This window comes from Salvelinus namaycush, chromosome 30 (genome assembly GCF_016432855.1).
Source record: "Salvelinus namaycush isolate Seneca chromosome 30, SaNama_1.0, whole genome shotgun sequence".
NCBI lineage: Eukaryota > Metazoa > Chordata > Actinopteri > Salmoniformes > Salmonidae > Salvelinus > Salvelinus namaycush.
In genome coordinates, this window is record NC_052336.1 from 15,454,779 (window position 1) to 15,473,985 (window position 19,207).

At 39.9% G+C, this 19,207-nt stretch overlaps 1 non-coding gene across 1 annotated transcript; it reads left to right on the top strand.

Annotated features, from left to right (window-relative positions):
* The first annotated feature begins 17,077 nt into the window (after nucleotides 1-17,077).
* trnar-acg lies at nucleotides 17,078-17,150 on the top strand. Its single transcript has one exon. It is a non-coding gene; the product is annotated as a tRNA-Arg (tRNA).
* Nucleotides 17,151-19,207: the final 2,057 nt, after the last annotated feature.

The window sequence follows — 19,207 nt, forward strand, 5'->3', positions numbered from 1 at the left end:
AGTTCAAGTTGAGGTGCCTATAAGGTAAACTTCAATACCTATGTCCTCTCAAACTATTATAGAAACATCTATAGTGTATAGAAATATATTCTATAGAAATACATTTGCCATGTTATATTGAATGATAATTTAAAGCTATGAAAAATCATACTCCAATTATACTCTTCACCATAACCCAGATGATAATATCAACAGAACATGTTGTACAGTACACCATCCAACATGACTGGTAGGCCTAGCCTACAGTACTGTACATCCTGTTCCCCTCTCTATGATAAACACACAGATACAACCATAGTTGCTGTTGTCTTATTTTGTGAATATGTACATTTTTCATGACAGATGTAAATAGATAAAAAGTGCTGATAATAAGGATATATAAACTGTAGTTCATCTCTGTTATACATAAAGACAACATCTGAAATGACTGAAACTACTTTGGGCGAAATGAGTCACCCCCGGTGCACATTTGTCCTTTTTTTAATAGTTTTATAGCTTAATATCAAGTAGCCGAAGTGACCAAGAGTGGAAGTAAACAATGAGGTACAATGATGGAAAATTAAAATGTCTATCACTTTGTATTTTGTAATTCCATGTGCAACGTAAGCAATATCCAGATCTTTGAAATTACAGAATATACAGCAACAATTGTAGCTCGAAGACATCTGGTAAGGTGCATATGAATGTTGAAATTATGTACAATAGTCGTGAAACATAGAAGATGTACGTAGGTATTAGACACATTATAGTATGAGGTATGAATGCATACACAATAGACGTATCGCGAGTGAGACAGAAGTTGTAAGCTAAGTATGAGAAAACAGTGGGTTTAGATGTGAGACACATATGTAAGATGTATGTATGAGACAAACAGCGGTTTGAGATGCGAGGGTTGATTGTAGGTTTGAGACAGATTGAAGGTGTAATGACTAAAGAGTGAGCTAGCTCTGCTCTGTGGCTGAAGGCCACAAGGACATCATCATCATCTCACATGACCAGATTTATGTAACCTGAGAGTGCAAGGATTGTGTGTGTGTGTGTGTGTGTGTGTGTGTGTGTGTGTGTGTGTGTGTGTGTGTGTGTGTGTGTGTGTGTGTGTGTGTGTGTGTGTGTGTGTGTGTGTGTGTGTGTGCGTGAGAGAAAGATATATGTTCAAAATTAGGATTATTTAAGAGATAAATATTTATTCATATGGAAATATGTGTATTTAATGTGGTGTATTGTAAAAAAATTATAACTGCTTGTCTGTTGCAATGTGTGCTGAACGCACATTACAATCAAAAAAATCAAACAAGGCTATTGTCAGTTCGTTAATGCAATGCCTCGTTAACATTAAAACAGTAATGGATGGGGCTGCTTTTTCTCTAGCCTACAAGCGTTAATTTATCTAATATCTCCTAAGCCCTGCCACACTCGTTAGCCAGTTCAGACTGGAGGGGAAGATGAGAGGGCTGATAGAGGCTAGCCTACTGATGAGGGGAGTGATGGATAAAAGCCTGATAGAACCAATGGTGCAGCCAGCCCTACCTCATGCCAACACAGCCATTTTAGGAGCAGCAGCAAGACTCTCCATCAAGATGGCTTCCGTAGCTCAGCCCCAGTCAGTCACACAGAGTCCTCTGGCTGCCTGCGAGGGGTGCCGCTCTAACTGGCAGCTCCTTTGTCCCCGTTGGCACAGGGTGGAGGCATCTCGCCCGTCCTTTTCTCCGGGGGCACAGATGGCACCAAAGGCTTCCGGTGATGGAGATTTAAGGGAAGAGGGACAAGGGGGTTGGCCTTTTTCTTCCCCTCCTGCTTTCTGTTTTTTTGTGACGACTGTGCCACTTTTCCCTCGCTCAATCCAGACCTGGTGTGAATGGCTGGCAGTCATTGTGGAGGAAATAAAGCACAAAACAGACCCCCTTTTATCACTGCCATGGCAACTACCACATAATCTGTCTTTAGGAAAATAAAAGGACAGAATAACTGTAATTCCTTTGTATCCGACACAGTCACACCACTACAAGGTACTAGACTCTGGGTGAAGCTTTTGATAGTAATCTTAATAGAGTGCAGTCTGGTTATTTGACTCAAGCAATGGTGTACAGTAAGTAGGCTGTATGGCATATATTGTACTGGCTTTGTGCTACCCATAGTGGCTGCAATGTTGCTTTAGTGTGTATGTGAGCCTGCTGTCGTTTCAGACCGTGGGAGGGGGTCAGTGTATTAGAGACAATAGAGAACGAGCCACTCTCAACATCGTTAATTAATTAAAGGGGTTGCCAGCTCGTCAGAGTGGTTAGATGCCGGGGAGAAAAAACATTACCTGCCAGCCACCCTACATCTTGCCAGCAAAAAATGCTTTGTTGTGGTGCGTTGTCCCGTTTAGCAGATGGTCTAATGCAAAGAGCGCACTTGTTCATCAGTAGTTATTTATTTCACAAAAAAGATGAATGATTAAATTGATGTAAAAGACACTCGTAATACTAATTTCTATTTTAGCGTTCTAATATATGCCTTCATGAATAAAAGGAGGAAATATAGTTTCAGGCTGTAAGATGTATGTACTCAGAATAGCAATCTGCTTGGTACTGTGTCAAGTCAAATGAATTTAGCGTCCGTAAAGGAGGTTATTCTATTATTAGCCTATAAAAGCAGAGAATGAGAGAGGGAGTGGGAGATGGAGACTATAGTTCCTCCATCTTCAGGGAGAATGCATTTTTGAAGATCAGTGAGGAACGTGGGTGGTGGGTGGGTGGCGGGTCGGAAAACAAAACCCAGATGAGATGAAACAGGCAGACAGCCTCTTTGTAAACAGAATGGATTCAGAGGAAAGAAGTGGATGAAGCAGATGCTGAAGTTTCAGCGTTTTTCCTCCTTTACTCCTCTGCTCTTTCTTCCTTTCTGTAGTACAAAGCTGAAGGCAGCAGCGTCAGAACCTGACGACTACAGGGAGCCAGCTCAGATCTGGGTCACACTGCCACCTGCACAAACCAGGAACATACTGGAGCTTTTACACATCTCCATCTCCACCAAGGCTCCCATGGAGGCATAGAGAAACCTGAAGCCAAGAGGCACGGAGCTGCATCCTAGCACCTGTCATTCACACCCACATTGGTTCATGTTCATGTTCTGTTTTCAACCTCTCTCTCATATTCTCTCATCTCTCATCATGCCTCTCTATATCTGCCATTAGTTGTTACTCTACCATATAATATGCACATGTACTGTATACCTTACTTACCATATAGTAGACAGCGTGTGCTGTTCACACTGCAGAGTTTCAGTGTGTATCTCAGGCAGCCACTGCAGTGACAAGGGCACTGGATCAACCTTTGACAATAACAAAGACATTTCCAAATACAATACAATGCAATAGTGAAAAAAAGCTAATCACATCCATTAAAACAATACGCTTGAATTCTCATCACTAACATTCAGCCTCAATTAATTTGATAATTGTCGGGTTATAGAATAGTCATGCCAAGGGTTCTTCTACAACATTCAAAGGACATGTTTATATGGCTTAGGCCTAGAGAAGAATAGAGTGGTGAGATAGGTGTGGTTGATTTAGATAATGTCTCCATTCTTCTTTGTTGGGACTTGTATGGACCAGAGCCTGCATTACAGATATTGATGAGGAGATTCAGATAGGCAGGCTGGAGGTGGTGGACACAAGGCTTTTGTTTTGAGTATAGTAGAGGTGCAATCAGAATGCAGTTCATGAATAAAGGTGAAGGTACAATAAATAATAATAGATGGATATTTTAAACATAAATTGAGATTGATCAGAATACGACGTGTTCAAATCAATTGAGTTAATAGTAGTTGTTCATTTCCATCATCAACAACTAGCCTACTCTCAGTATTAAAAGACATGAGGAGGAATTTAGATATCGGCCAACACTTGGGTAATGTAAAGCTCACAATAAACATCAAGAGGATGCGGTTTTGGTTAAGGACGAGATATTCAGAATAGCGACTGGTGGATCCTACGTCACTGGGTTGACCAGTGGATATTCTAAATTGTCTGGTGACACACTTGAATGGAGAGATCCGTCCGGTCGTGGGAAAAGCTCGCTTGGACGTTTCACAAATCCAGCGTATAGCCTCCTTTACTGAATCAAACCAATTAGCCAGGAGCGCGCTCCAGCCATTGAGCGCCACTGTAGGCTCTGAGAGGAGTTGTTGGTTGAATGAAAATGCATCCCCGGATTTGGTTCTCCAAGAGAAGCTATAGAAGTTTCCTTTTGAGGGACAGCTATAGCACCGTGAAGGGCCAGGCAGAAAGTCCAAATTGAGACACTTGAATCATTTGGGCGATTAGGTGTGCACACAATGCGTAAAGGTATTGTGTGACTCACATGGGAGGTATAATGCATTTCAAATCTACAAAAACCATGAATATCTTAAGTGTTATTCCTTTCTAGGTAACACAACTCAATGTGAGAACACAACTACATGTTTTTATTTCTGAAATTATGCGTTTATGTAATGACATGGATCTCTTGACTTGATATCGACTGAAAGATATCCTTAGCCTACGTTTATTCAGAATATCAGTGCAAGGGGTGGGCAAAGCCTACATAGCTCATCTTAATCAGGACAGCCTTTTTCATAGGCGTTGGACTACAGTAGGCCCAAATACGTCATAAGGGCTAATATCGGCCATTTTCTGGAAAATCACAACGTTTCCACCTTTTTAAGAATGATATCAATATGAGCTACAAATCTTAATCCATTTCATTAAACCTTAATTCATTATGTGTTTGCGTGTACGTAAACCTGATTTATGCAGTGAGAACTATAAGGAATACAGCCTCAACTGTGGATACTTTGATGCGACAAAGCTTTATTCATATTCAGGCCTGAATACCAATTGTTACAGTTCACTCATATGACTGGATAAAGTTATGTATTCCTCTGAACGGAATAAAGGCTTTTTCTGAAGTATTTTTCGTTTTAGAAGATGTTTTAGGCAAAAACACTCCAGATGCTTTGCGTGATGGAATAAATAAATATATAAAGAGTATTCTTGCTCCAAGCATACTAAACAAAAGTGGGACAAATATACACTTCAATTCACAGCATGATTGTAGAAAATGTTGACTTTTCATTTAAAGGCATGCTATAAAGATTATCCTACTTATATTTTGAGAATATCTTCTCTAAATTAAATAAGAAAACGTATTAAAAATAATTTCGGATTGTAGCAGGTTTTGAGGAATTCAGAAGTGTTTCAACATATGTTTATAATAAGTGACTAGGGAAAATTGTTATAACTTACCGGAAAGTCACTGAGGTATTGGCCTGTAATTGCATAACAATTATGTTATTTTGTGTCTTTACTCCCAGACACCATTTATTCCTGTCCGAGTCGCAGGTTTGGAGGACATTCCTACTTTCGGTTAGCTAGCTTTATGACGGCCGAGTAACACTCATACAGCTAGATAACCAAAGATAGCAACCGACTCCTTCTCGTACATACTGCCAGAGTATCGTATGGGTTCCACCTAACATGAAAAATAAACATTTTGTTAATGCAATAATTAGCATAAAAATTATATTGCTACCACCAATTGGTATCCATAAATGTGCCCCCTTCCCCCCCAAAAGATAATAATAATAAATAGGCTTACATCAATAGACATCAATAGAAATATCTCCGATTATTAGTTGATGTGCAGGCCATGGGGTCGATGAATAAGACCCTGGGAAAGGTTTTAATCTGTCTCCATCTCTAACTACTCTCACTGATATAGACCCATGCATGGTGACATCACTAGCATGTAGGCCTATAGGCCTACAAGCCTGGCCTGGACGTGCAACCAGCTTCCCGCATTTTGTGAAAGATCCATAAATTCTGCATAACTTAAATCATCGCCATATTAAATCCCGAGTCACTTTAGAGTAAATCGATCAATAGACTCTCAACCAGTGGAGGACTTGGCTAACATTGAAATGTTCTATTTATAGGCCTATAGTTCTGCTCCCATACACCATCACCATCTTCACCACTTAGCATTCCACTCCCACTACATATATTATGACAATAATGAGGATCAATTCATGTAAAAACATATCACAGGCGATTTAATTGCATCAATTGGCATCGTATTTGCACGCAGTAGGTACGTTATTATAGGCCTATTGACTTTTCCAGAAAAATAGCCTGTGTCTATTATGGTAAGGACTGCATGGCACTATACGTCACCTATGATCATTACAATGAAATTATATGATGATTATTATTATTATTATTACTGTCATATTATTATTGGAATCCTTAGTCTATAGGCTATTTATATATCTCGATATCATTTAGTTTCTTACCCCTCCTGGAAAAATGGATCTATTTCAAAAGATCATAGAGGACACCCACACTAACACACAATTGGGCTATTCATTCACTAATTCATTCATTTCTCACAAGAGAGTGTAAAAAACACAAGCTAAATCATGTCATCATGTAGAACGCGTGTAGGCCTTTAGACCATCATTATTTTACCGGGTTTAGTATTGTAGCTAGTCTATCTATAATGAGCCTTCTGCACATGTTTTAATAAAGACTAACCTTGTGATGAACCCACGTTTCCCTTTATCAGTGCGTCTTACGTCATAGCTTTTAATTGAAAAAGTCACGAATAATAGTGATCTTGTAAGCAATTTCCAAATAATTTCGATTTAACACATCAATAATTTAACACAACGCAATGTTGTTTGTTATTAATATAATGCAACAATTAAAAGATTTACAGAAATTGAGACAACTTTATTGCTATGTTACAGAATAGCCTAAATAATTGCATATTTGATGTACAAGTCTTTGTATGTGGGTGACATTACACATCCTAATCTATGGATGAGGATATTCCTACAAAGCAGTTAGGTTACCAGGCTACAGGCTACATTTGAAACTGCCCAAATTCATCACACCGACTATCTTACTAAATGAATGTAAAAAAGAATATAACCAATAGACCATAGAGATAAAACCCTTAGCAGTATCTACATGACCAAAAGGACTGCGTTTATTTCACAAATAGGCCTATACATGTCATAGAGGCTATACAGGGCGATGTAAATCTATCCGCGCTTTCGACTATATAGGCCTAGGCTACAGTTGATCAGATCCGACACAGGTTAATTTGTCCCATAATTAGCCAACTTTATGTAGACTAGATCAATTCAGACTCTTTAACACTGTATATAAATATATAATTGATGGTCAGAATTGATGGCTGCGATATGGTAAACAAAGATGAGTGTCTGCAGCTAGCGGTAGGCTATATAGCCTAAAATAAACTCATATCGACGTCTATTGAATAAGGAATGCTTACTTTTCAATGCGAGGAAATTTGTCCTGGTTCTTTTGCCATCCAATGGAGGGCTGCGCACCCGCGTGGAAGACAGCAGTAAGGGTTCCGGTATAGGATGAGAAGCATATGGCTAGCCTATAGAATAGGTTTTTACCGAGGAAATGAAATCAGATTATTTACCTATTATTTACCTGACAGTACAGAAAACGATAAACGCTTCTCATCCCAAATCCGCCTTCGAAGCAGGCGGAGGCAGCCGGTTTCTAAAAGGCGCTGTCGATGCTCAAACCGATCCATGTCGAATTGGTGGTTTATTTCCGAGGTTGTGAGATCCCTTAACCGTTATTTCACTTGTCTCTCGTGGATGGCATACGAGATGGTATCTCTCTACGGATTATAAATCAACGCGGTCCTCCCGTGGCCCGTTAGTTTATCCATTGTGGCTCTCCTCGGTGCCTCCGTTGCTCTCACTACCCTGAGAGCATAGAGTTTTTTCTCTAAATGCTTCTTCCTCTGACAGTTCTCTCCTGCAGTGACGTCACTCCAGCAGCAAACGGCCAAGTGACCAATCACAGACAGGCTCCATAGAGGGAAAGTGTGTGTGTGTGTGTGTGTGTGTGTGTGTGTGTGTGTGTGTGTGTGTGTGTGTGTGTGTGTGTGTGTGTGTGTGTGTGTGGGTGTGTGTGTGTGTGTGTGTGTGTGTGTGCGTGTGCGTGCGTGTGCGTGTGTGTCAGGTACAAGAGTGAGCATACACGTATGAGTTAATCATGCTTTGCGCGTATGCCATTCTATGAGAGAGCGCTTTTTCTATTCATTTTTAGGCTATAGGCTACTTGAGATAATATTACCGCCTGTTTATTACACTATATAAGAAAAATATCGAAAGATTACCCCAAACTTGGTTTCTTAGTGCAAGGGGTAGGCTACAATTTGATTGCACGGGTTTTACGCACGTTTGGTGACTTTTACGCAGGTTTATACCTGTGTGTGTGTGTGTGTGTGTGTGTGTGTGTGTGTGTGTGTGTGTGTGTGTGTGTGTGTGTGTGTGTGTGTGTGTGTGTGTGTGTGTGTGTGTGTGTGTGTGTGTGAAATAGAAATAGCTAAACACCTCTTTAATACCCAATGTAGCCCTTAAAAGCACCTTATAGAGGCAAGCATTATGACAATGTTATTACTACAGTAGTATTTGTGTTTATTAGATGTACCCCCCCCCCCCCATTAACTCTGTATGAATGTTATTGGATGACGACGTACTGAGCTAGGCCTAGTATTGCACAATCCACCTTTGGGTTTTGGTGTGGCAGATTTAAATTAAGCTAATTCGGATGAAATAGGGTGCTAGAATAGGCCTATCATCGAAGTAGAGAGAGGGAATCTATTGAACTGGATTTTGCCTTGTAGTTCTGTGCTTTGATACTATACGTGCTCAGTCTAAGCTCTGCTCTGTGGTAGATGTGCTCAGTAAAGATGCTGTGTAGCTATTCGTAATACATTAACTATACATCTGTTAACGTAATTTCTATGTCTTTATCATATTTATTAGGCTATATTATCCTAGTTTTTTAGTATTACATTTTTTTTCTCCAACCGTTTTGGCAAATTGTCCAGGTGGGCTATGGGTTAGTGCGTGCTATGTGATGAGACGTAATCAATGCAGCTTGCTATATCTTCATTTATCAGCTGAGCTATTTAGACCTGCAGTCTACACTTTTAGCATGAGCATTTTCTTCTCGCTAATCCCGCTTTTAACCTTCAATGCTTGGCACTCTCCATGTTTCATGATTGAAAGCAGATATTCTACACCATAACGTTCCGGTCCAGCAGTGTATGTAGCCAATAGGCAATGAGAATAGAGAAAATGCAAATACTTTATGGAGGGTAAACGATTTTTATGGTTCATAAAATGTCGTGATCTAATTTCTCTAAACTATCAAACCGACTGAAGTTTCAATTAAGTTTGCAATATCACAGCCAACAAATCAATCTTAAAGTAACTCAAAAAGCTATTTGGACTATGTTTTGTGGATATACAATTTTCCCCAGGCTTGGAAGACGAAGTTCTTGAACTTATCTCTGATCTCCTTTCTCCGTTTGGCCCCAGTCGGACAGGGAAGTAGAGAAAATAATATGCAGAGATACTGTAAAAAGTGTACTTTTTTATGTACCATTTATGTACCATTTAGGTACCATTTTGGATGGTGGACCAAACAAAGGTAATGGATGATTATACGAGCTCTCAGTGATGGAGCACCTTGTAATAAAACTGAGCTTAATATGTTTTGAATAGAAATACATTTATTTGCGAGACAACGGCAAAAAGGCATAAACAGACAATGAATGGTACGTTATTTTTTAAAGGCTTTTTGGAGTAGGTATAATAACTGGACAGGCTTGACTGTGCATTTTGTCTAATGCAACAACAACAACAAAATTGGTACTGAAGGCATTCTAATTTTTATTTTTGGTAAAATCATATGGTTATACCTGTGTGAAGCAGATTGTCTTTACTTGGCTATTTACTCAGTTAAATCACACACACACGAACGCACGCACGCACAGACGCACGCACACACACTATATATCTTCCTCTATTATTTCTTATTTCTCGTGTTTTTCTTATTTTAAATTTTTCTTATTAGTTATACTTTTTTATATTGAATACTGAACTGTTGGGTAGGGCTTTCAAGTGAAGTATTTCACTGTACTTGTACATGTGAAAAATAAACTTTAAATACACACACACACAATCTTTATCTCACACACATATGGAATTTCGAATGGATAAAAATGCATGGATATTAGGCCATGTGTGTATCATATTAATTAATCGATCATAGACTCATGTCATGGACTAATGTCACGAGGGACTTTGTGGGGTTGATGGCTCAGGCAGTGACAGAACACGTCGCGGAGAGAGCGGATCAGTTCTTGACCTCTAAACCCTGGGTTTTGTTATAACAAAGTGGTGCTTTCACTGAGTCCGGTCTCTCCATGTAGAGAGGGTCATTTAAGGTTAGATTAAGTGCTTGTGTCTCTATAGACGGACGGATTACTAGCTTGTTAACCAATTGTGCGAGCCATTGTCAGATAATGTATTGTAAAATCGTTTATCAAAATAAAATGCATGCAGTGATGTTACATAGGTCAGCCTAAAAATGATCTATTTCCATAGCCTTTATTCACACATATTAACCTGCTGAATCTCCAGATCAAATTGTTGAAATATAGCCCAAAAATTAGGTTTTTCAATCCGTAAATCGATTACATCGAATAATGCTGAAGTGCGTATAGACTTTTTAATCTTAATTTTATGTCACTGACCCGTGGATTGACCATCATCTGAAAAGAGAGGGTAGGGCCTATAAGAAATCGATCAATAGACTTGAATAATGGTCCAACTCACTTGGGTTATACCGACATCTAGTGCTCGATTAATGTTTTTTCATTCCTCGTGTTATCATACTGTAAAGTCAATGGAATGTTCTCTAGTCATAACCTCTATAACGTTTGTAATCGAAAATGCAATATATCATCTTAATTGGGCAATTAAGAGAATTTCGTAAACATTAGGTCTATTTCAATTTGTTTCAACATTGTAATATAGGATTGCTAATTGTTTGAGTCAGATGTTTTGTAATATATCAGAAATGATGGTAGTAAATCCCCAAAGTTTATAGTCGAGACACAAACATCCTACTCTACAATAGATAGTTAATATTTTATATTTCTCCCCCAATACATACTCTCATCTTCTACAAAAGTTTACAAACTAAAATCAATATTCTATAAGATATTTTTTCTAATATGCGAATATAATACACACTAAACCTAGGAATTAGATTCACTGCACAAAGAGTCCTTGTTTTGTTTGAAGAAGTCAAATGCAATCTTTACCATGTTTGGTGCAGACAAGACTGTAAAATGATTTGTATAGTCCTAAATTAGCTTTGTTATTGCAGTTGGTTAACAAATGAATGAAAGTGTTCAATATGTATCTTTAGAACTAAAGTTGTGTTCTAACAAATGGCAGTGCACAGTTTCAGAGATCTAGAATTATAGAGATTTTTAACATGATTATTAAATGATAATAACATGTTTCATATGTTTACATTTGTTTGCATTATTACATGCCTCCTTATAATAAACAATAACATGTTGACATATCATTGAGACACGCCATTTCGATGCATGTGTGTGAGTCAGTTGTTCTACGTTGGTAAGTTAGGCCAACAACAACAAGGTAACCTGGCAACATGTGCGTGCGTGCGTGTGTGTGCGTGTCTGTGTGTAAGAGAGATTTCTGTAGAAAAAAATGGCTCATCAGTTTAAAGCAAAAATAAAATATTATCTTACAATTGATTTCGTTGCAATTTTCAGTAAGTTGACGCGCGCCCCAAATGTCCGAAATAAGGTGTCTTGGACGGGTGTCAAACACATAGCCTAAGCAAGGGATGAGCAACTGGCCGCCTGCGGGCAGATCCCCATTTGAAGTGTATAGAGCAAAGTTGTTCTTTAAAATTAGTATTGATTAGGCCTATATGACACAGTATATGACCGATCAAGCTTAATTTCCATAAGTAGAGTACAAAATGCATAACACCATTATTATGTGTCAAAAAAGAACACATATTTTATTAGTTGAGCCTCCGTATGGAATACTGTTGGGAGGAGGCTATGGGCCATTCATTGCACATCTGAAATGACTGCAGTGGGTGGGTTTATGATGGAAATACGACGGAAATCCTATTAGAAAGTTAAACGAAACGATCACCATTTACTTACCCCCCTCGAGTCCTCGAGTCCTTTAGTTCCGCTAGGACTCGTCATCAAGGGCAGGGAAAGAAAGGCTACAAACTTCTACGTTTGGAATTTAGGTGAAGTCGCTCCTTCCTCCTGGAAGGATATGAGTAAAAATGTTCCAGTCATTTGCCGCCATCTAGTGTATGAATCCATAAAGTCAAACAATTAAAATGGTAGGCTACTTGACAATAACAGTCAACAATGAATAACAAACACACTTCGATTAAACAAATGGGGGGGAAAAACAATTTATCAACAAATGGTTTCTACAAACGTATGTTCCATAATATGCATACAACATTTGATGACCATCATCAAATTAGGAAAAGGACAGATGTAGCCTAGCCAGCACAGGCTGGATTGCAAATGTTCGTAAATGCTTGCAAAACATATCTGCTTTCCAGACCTGAACCTTTTAGTTGGGTCTTTTGTCCATTTATTAGCAGCAAATATTAAAATAACAAGAATTAGATACTGGCAGATGTAATTACCATCTGCCATATCATAGTTCCAAAGGGTTAACATTGAGCAAGAATAGCATGCGCTCCTTACCTATGCATCCCTAATTACTGGTCACCTGTGTGTCTATATAGGCCTACATGTGACCATGACCCGTGACCCAACTGTAGGCCTAGCCTAGAAATTAATTGGAATATACAAAGACAGACAAACTATAGACAGCATAACACAACAACTATATAAGTAGGTCAACATGGCTCCTATAGCAGACATGGTTAACAAATCCATGTCCTTTTGTCGCTTCGTCTGAATTACAACACTTTCCACACTGCGACTCTCAGAGAACTGCTCGGCTACATGCAACAATGTGGGGTGAGCACCATTGTCTTACATCAGATTGCACGATGGCTGTCTGCACTGATCAGTTTTTATATCAAATTATTTTCTTACAGATATTTCAAAGTAGTGTGATGGATATTATTAAAACTCAGATCTACTGAAAAGCTTAGAATCTACCTATTCACTCCTGTCTCAGAACCTAGCAGAGGGCCATGGAGATGACCCGTCTGTCAACCTGTAATTACAGCTCAGCTAACAGGAAGAGGTGCTCATTAGGCTTGTCTGGAGAATGCTAAAAGACAGCATATCAGTCGGTAAGCCTACAAGACAACAATATGAATTTTGCAGGTGCACAAATGTATAAAAACCTAGTTTATGAAGCTTAGTTTAGTCTACACCGAGTGTACAAAACATTAGGAAACATTGCTCTTTCCTTGAAATAGACTGACCAGGTGAATCCATTTTACATTTACATTTTAGTAATTTATCAGACACTCTTATCCAGAGTGACTTACAATTAGTGCATTCATCTTAAGATAGCTACTGTAGGTGAGACAACAACACATCACAATTGTATCAAGTACATTTTCCCTCAACAAAGTATTTATCAGCAAAGTCAGTGCTAGTGGGAAAAACTATGATCCCTTATTGATGTCACTTGTAAAGTCCACTTCAATCAGTGTAGATGAAGGGGAAGAGACAGGTTAAAGAATGATTTTTAAGGCTTGATACAATTGAGACGGATTGTGTATGTGTGCCATTCAGAGGGTGAAGTGTCTTTGAACCAGGTATGGTACAGTAGTAGGTGCCAGGCACACCGGTTTGTGTGTCAAGAACTGCAACACTGCTTGGTTTTTCACGCTCAACAGTTTCCCATGTGTATCAAGAATGGTCCACCGCCCAAAGGACATCCAGCCAACTTGACATAATTGTGGGAAGCATTGGAGTCAACATGGGCCAGTATCACTATGGAACCCTTCAATGCCCTGACAAAGTGAGGCTGTTCTGATGGCAAAAGGGGGTGCAACTCAATATTAGGAATGTGTTCCTAAAGTTTTGTACATTCTGTGTACAACCAGGCATAAAGTCCTGAGAGACAGAAAACACATTTTTAATGAAGACTTCAATAACCCCTTGCTCTGGGTATTTTTCTCTATTGGTGGTTCTGGGTTCAGACTGCAGGCTCTGGGGTGTGAGCTGATGTTGATGAAGAGACAGCAGGACCTCAAGGGGTAGACACAGAGCATCATGTTCTTCTCCTGCAGAACCAAAGGCTTGTCCAAGCCCTGCACTGTGTACGGGAGACTGGAGCAGCAGGAAGACTGGTGAGCCTATTAATTGCAGCCATTCAAAGACGACTACACCAGTAAAAGCCTACTTGTTTACCCAATATTATACAAAAGTATAAACCCTGGGTCACTGACAAGGCCACTTGTGGAAAACCACCTGTGGCTCCCCTAAAACGTAGAAGTTTCTGCAGCCCAGTCTGACATAGAAGAGGCTTAAAGGACACTCTTGACCTGTAATACGACTAATCAAAATATAGAACCGACCCTTACCTTAACCAAAGGTGAGTTCACCCATCTTATTCACACTGTACACAAGTGAAAGGACTATCAGTAATCCTTATAATTGTTGTCAAGTTTTCTAATGATACCGCTATTCTTGGTCTGATGTATAAAGATGCAGGTCAGAGATTCAAAGGTTTGTCAAGTAGTGTGATGAGCACCATCTCATCTCATCCTTAATGTAAAGAAAACGGAGGAGACGGTGTTTGACCCCAAATCTGTCGACGATCACGTGCCTGTGGTTGTCCACAATGTCAACATAGCACAGGTTAGTTCGTATAAGTACCTGGGTGTATAAATGGGCAATGTGCTGAGCTGGGAGGTCCAAGTAGAGAGTGTCTGCTGCAGAGTCCAACAACTCCTCTATGTCCTACAGAGACTCAGGGTTTTTGGAGTTGACCAGAAAATAATGCTCATGTTCTACAATGTGGTCATTGAGAGTATCCTGACATATGGCATCACAGTCTGGTTTGGCAATTTATCAGTCCAACTGAAATCCCAAATTGCCTGCCTGATACAAATTGCCATGGTCACGGGTGTGAGGCAACATCCCTCCCTGTAGATTATATTTGAACAGACCTTTATCAGACAAGCACAGAAAGGTGTTTCAGATCCCTCCCATGTACTTTACTCTGAGTATCAGTAGTTCCCCTCAGGCAGACACTAGTGCATCCATATGTAACAGTGTTGCTTCCATCCCTCTCCTCGCCTCGAACCAGGGACCCTCTGCACACTTCGACAACAGTCACCCTCAAAGCATCGTTACCTATCGCTCCACAAAACTCACGGCACTTGCAGAGCAAGGGAAACAACTACTTCAAGGTCTCAGAGTGAGTGACATCACAGATTGAAATGCGATTAGGGTGCACCCCGCTAACTAGCTAGCTATTTTACACCAGTTACACATACTCAACTGGCGGACCGCGGACCGGATCCGGACCCAAGAATGGGGTCAATACAAACCAGGCTTCCTTGATCGGTCTTCGACCCCTGGTATCATAAAAACACACATAAGACATTGAATAGCGCATAGAATTGCAGAAAATTATCTGTCACATGCAAAATGTGTAGAATTACGGGAAATTAGCTTTAAAACTGCAACATTTTCTCTCCGACATCAAGAAGGGTGTGAACAGTTTGGGGTCGCATGGGTTGCGAGGTAGGGGTTTGTTACTACGCCTATAAATTACATTATCCATCCGGACATTTGCCACCTAGGACATTTGTGTGACCGGAGCTTCTCAAATAGTACTTCAGTACCTCTGCTGTAGGGTACCCACATGTAAGCTGAACAGGTATAAGCACTGCTTCATTCCCATATCCATCTAATACCTAAACAGCAATAAGTATGGTTGAACTGTGTTAGTACTGTGTCTGGCTGTTGAACTCTCTCACCTCCCTGACCTTGGCCACCTGACCTCTGATTGGTTGCCATGTAGCACGGCAACTGTAATTCTGAGTGCCAGACTTATCTAGCCAATCAGCTGCAGGCACTTACCTGGTTTTGACCAGTTTAGGCTGATTCTAATGTCAGTCTCCAACTGCACTGAGAGAGTGGATGCTCCTGTATCTCTGGGCTGTTCATTTCACCTCTAGACTTCTACATTAAATTATTACCACCTCCTGACACCTTTCATCTGGACTCCTTTAGTGTGTGTGTTTCATTTCACTGCCCAAAGTAAGTAGACTTAGTGGAGCCAGAGTGTTTTTGTGTATTAGTTTATGCACCTGTTGTATTCTATGTAACAAACACTTATTACCTGCTTACTAACTATTCAACTGTTATCCAACTGGTATTTGGGGTAATTTAGTTAGATAATCTGTTGTAGAAATATACTTTATCAAGTTGCATAGCATGGTCGATTTATGAGTAGTTTTACTGTTTGGATCCAATAGTCATAGCCTACTTTTATGCCATTGAAACTTAGGCCTAAAATGGCTGGCGGCCACAGTTGCAACAACCACTGTTTTGGTAAAAAGCTGAGGGATGGGGCCGGAGAAATGTAACCACTCTTAAATTCATACAGAGGACTGACCATCCATGATATCAACATTATAGTTTTAATCTTGTTTTGAAGCTACATAGTGTGTACATGTACTTACATTTACAGTGGTGACCAACATTGGAGTATCGACAGTTAAGCTCGAGGCATTTAGTTATATTTCTATTATATCTACGGGTAAAAAATACATGCAAATCAAATCCATTTGTCACATTCGACGAATACAACTGGTTTAGACTTTACCGTGATATGTTTGCTTACGAGCCCTCAACAATGCAGAGTTTGAAAATAAAATAGTAACACAAGAGTAATAAAATACAATACACAATAATATAACTATATGTATGTTATAATGAATACATACAGTGTCAACAATAGGTCTACTGGACAAAATGCTCGACGTGTAGTTAAATCAGAAAAACCACAAAAAAAATGCATCGAGGAAAATCTTTGACGTCCCCGAAAATTAACAGCAGGGTGAGACCCAATCATATAGTTGTCCGTCTCCGAAGAAATTACGCACAAGCCAATCACAGACGATTTCATTGCACGACGTTACCAGGAATTAACCAATGATAAAGAAACAATGGCGGGCAGATAATTGAGAAGCGGGCTTGTGGCGCAATGGATAACGCGTCTGACTACGGATCAGAAGATTCTAGGTTCGACTCCTGGCAAGCTCGTTCATTTCCTTTTTGCACCATGCATCCAAATCACAAAACGAGATTCTCACATGATGTTATGTCTATTCAGTACATTCAAATAAAAAGTATCTGCAGAAAATATCCATTGTTGCACGGCAACAATGGATATGTTAGCCAACCTGCCAGCTTAGTGGAGTCTGCCAATAGCACAGTCAGTGTAGTCAGCTCAGCCATCCCCATTGAGACTGTGTCTGTGCCTCGACCTAGGTTGGGCAAAACTAAACATGGCGGTGTTCGCCTTAGCAATCTTATTAGGATAAAGACCTCCTCCATTCCTGCCATTATTGAAAGAGATCGTGATACCTCACATCTCAAAATAGGGTTACTTAATGTTAGATCCCTCACTTCAAAGGCAGTCATAGTCAATGAACAAATCACTGATCATAATCTTGATGTGATTGGCCTGACTGAAACATGGCTTAAGCCTGATGAATTTACTGTGTTAAATGAGGCCTCACCTCCTGGTTACACTAGTGACCATATCCCCCGTGCATCCCGCAAAGGCGGAGGTGTTGCTAACATTTACGATAGCAAATTTCAATTTACAAAAAAAAAAATGACGTTTTCGTCTTTTGAGCTTCTAGTCATGAAATCTATGCAGCCTACTCGATCACTTTTTATAGCTACTGTTTACAGGCCTCCTGGGCCATATACAGAGTTCCTCTCTGAGTTCCCTGAATTCCTATCAGACCTTGTAGTCATAGCAGATCATATTCTAATTTTTGGTGATTTTAATATTCATATGGAGAAGTCCACAGACCCACTCCAAAAGTCTTTCGGAGCCATCATCGACTCAGTGGGTTTTGTCCAACATGTCTCTGGACCTACTCACTGCCACAGTCATACTCTGGACCTAGTTTTGTCCCATGGAATAAATGTTGTAGATCTTAATGTTTTTCCACATAATCCTGGACTATCAGACCACCATTTTATTACGTTTGCAATCGCAACAAATAATCTGCTCAGACCCCAACCAAGGAGCATCAAAAGTCGTGCTATAAATTCTCAGACAACACAAAAATTCCTTGATGCCCTTCCAGACTCCTTCTGCCTACCCAAGGACGTCAGAGGACAAAAATCAGTTAACCACTTAACTGAGGAACTCAATTTAACCTTGCGCAATACCCTAGATGCAGTTGCACCCCTAAAAACGAAAAACATTTGTCATAAGAAACTAGCTCCCTGGTATACAGAAAATACCCGAGCTTTGAAGCAAGCTTCCAGGAAATTGGAACGGAAATGGCGCCACACCAAACTGGAAGTCTTCCGACTAGCTTGGAAAGACAGTACCGTGCAGTACCGAAGAGCCCTCACTGCTGCTCGATCATCCTACTTTTCCAACTTAATCGAGGAAAATAAGAACAATCCAAAATTTCTTTTTGATACTGTTGCAAAGCTAACTAAAAAGCAGCATTCCCCAAGAGAGGATGGCTTTCACTTCAGCAGTAATAAATTCATGAACTTCTTTGAGGAAAAGATCATGACCATTAGAAAGCAAATTACGGACTCCTCTTTGAATCTGCGTATTCCTCCAGGGCTTAGCTGTCCTGGATCTGCACAGCTCTGCCAGGGCCTGGGATCGGGAGAGACACTTAAGTGTTTTAGCACTATATCTCTTGACACAATGATGAAAATGATCATGGCCTCTAAACCTTCAAGCTGCATACTGGATCCTATTCCTACTAAACTACTGAAAGAGCTGCTTCCTGTGCTTGGCCCTCCTATGTTGAACATAATAAACAGCTCTCTATCCACCGGATGTGTACCAAACTCACTAAAAGTGGCAGTGATAAAGCCTCTCTTGAAAAAGCCAAACCTTGACCCGGAAAATATAAAAAACTATCGGCCTATATCGAATCTTCCATTCCTCTCAAAAATTTTAGAAAAAGCTGTTGCGCAGCAACTCACTGCCTTTCTGAAGACAAACAATGTATACGAAATGCTTCAGTCTGGTTTTAGACCCCATCATAGCACTGAGACTGCACTTGTGAAGGTGGTAAATGACCTTTTAATGGCGTCAGACCGAGGCTCTGCAT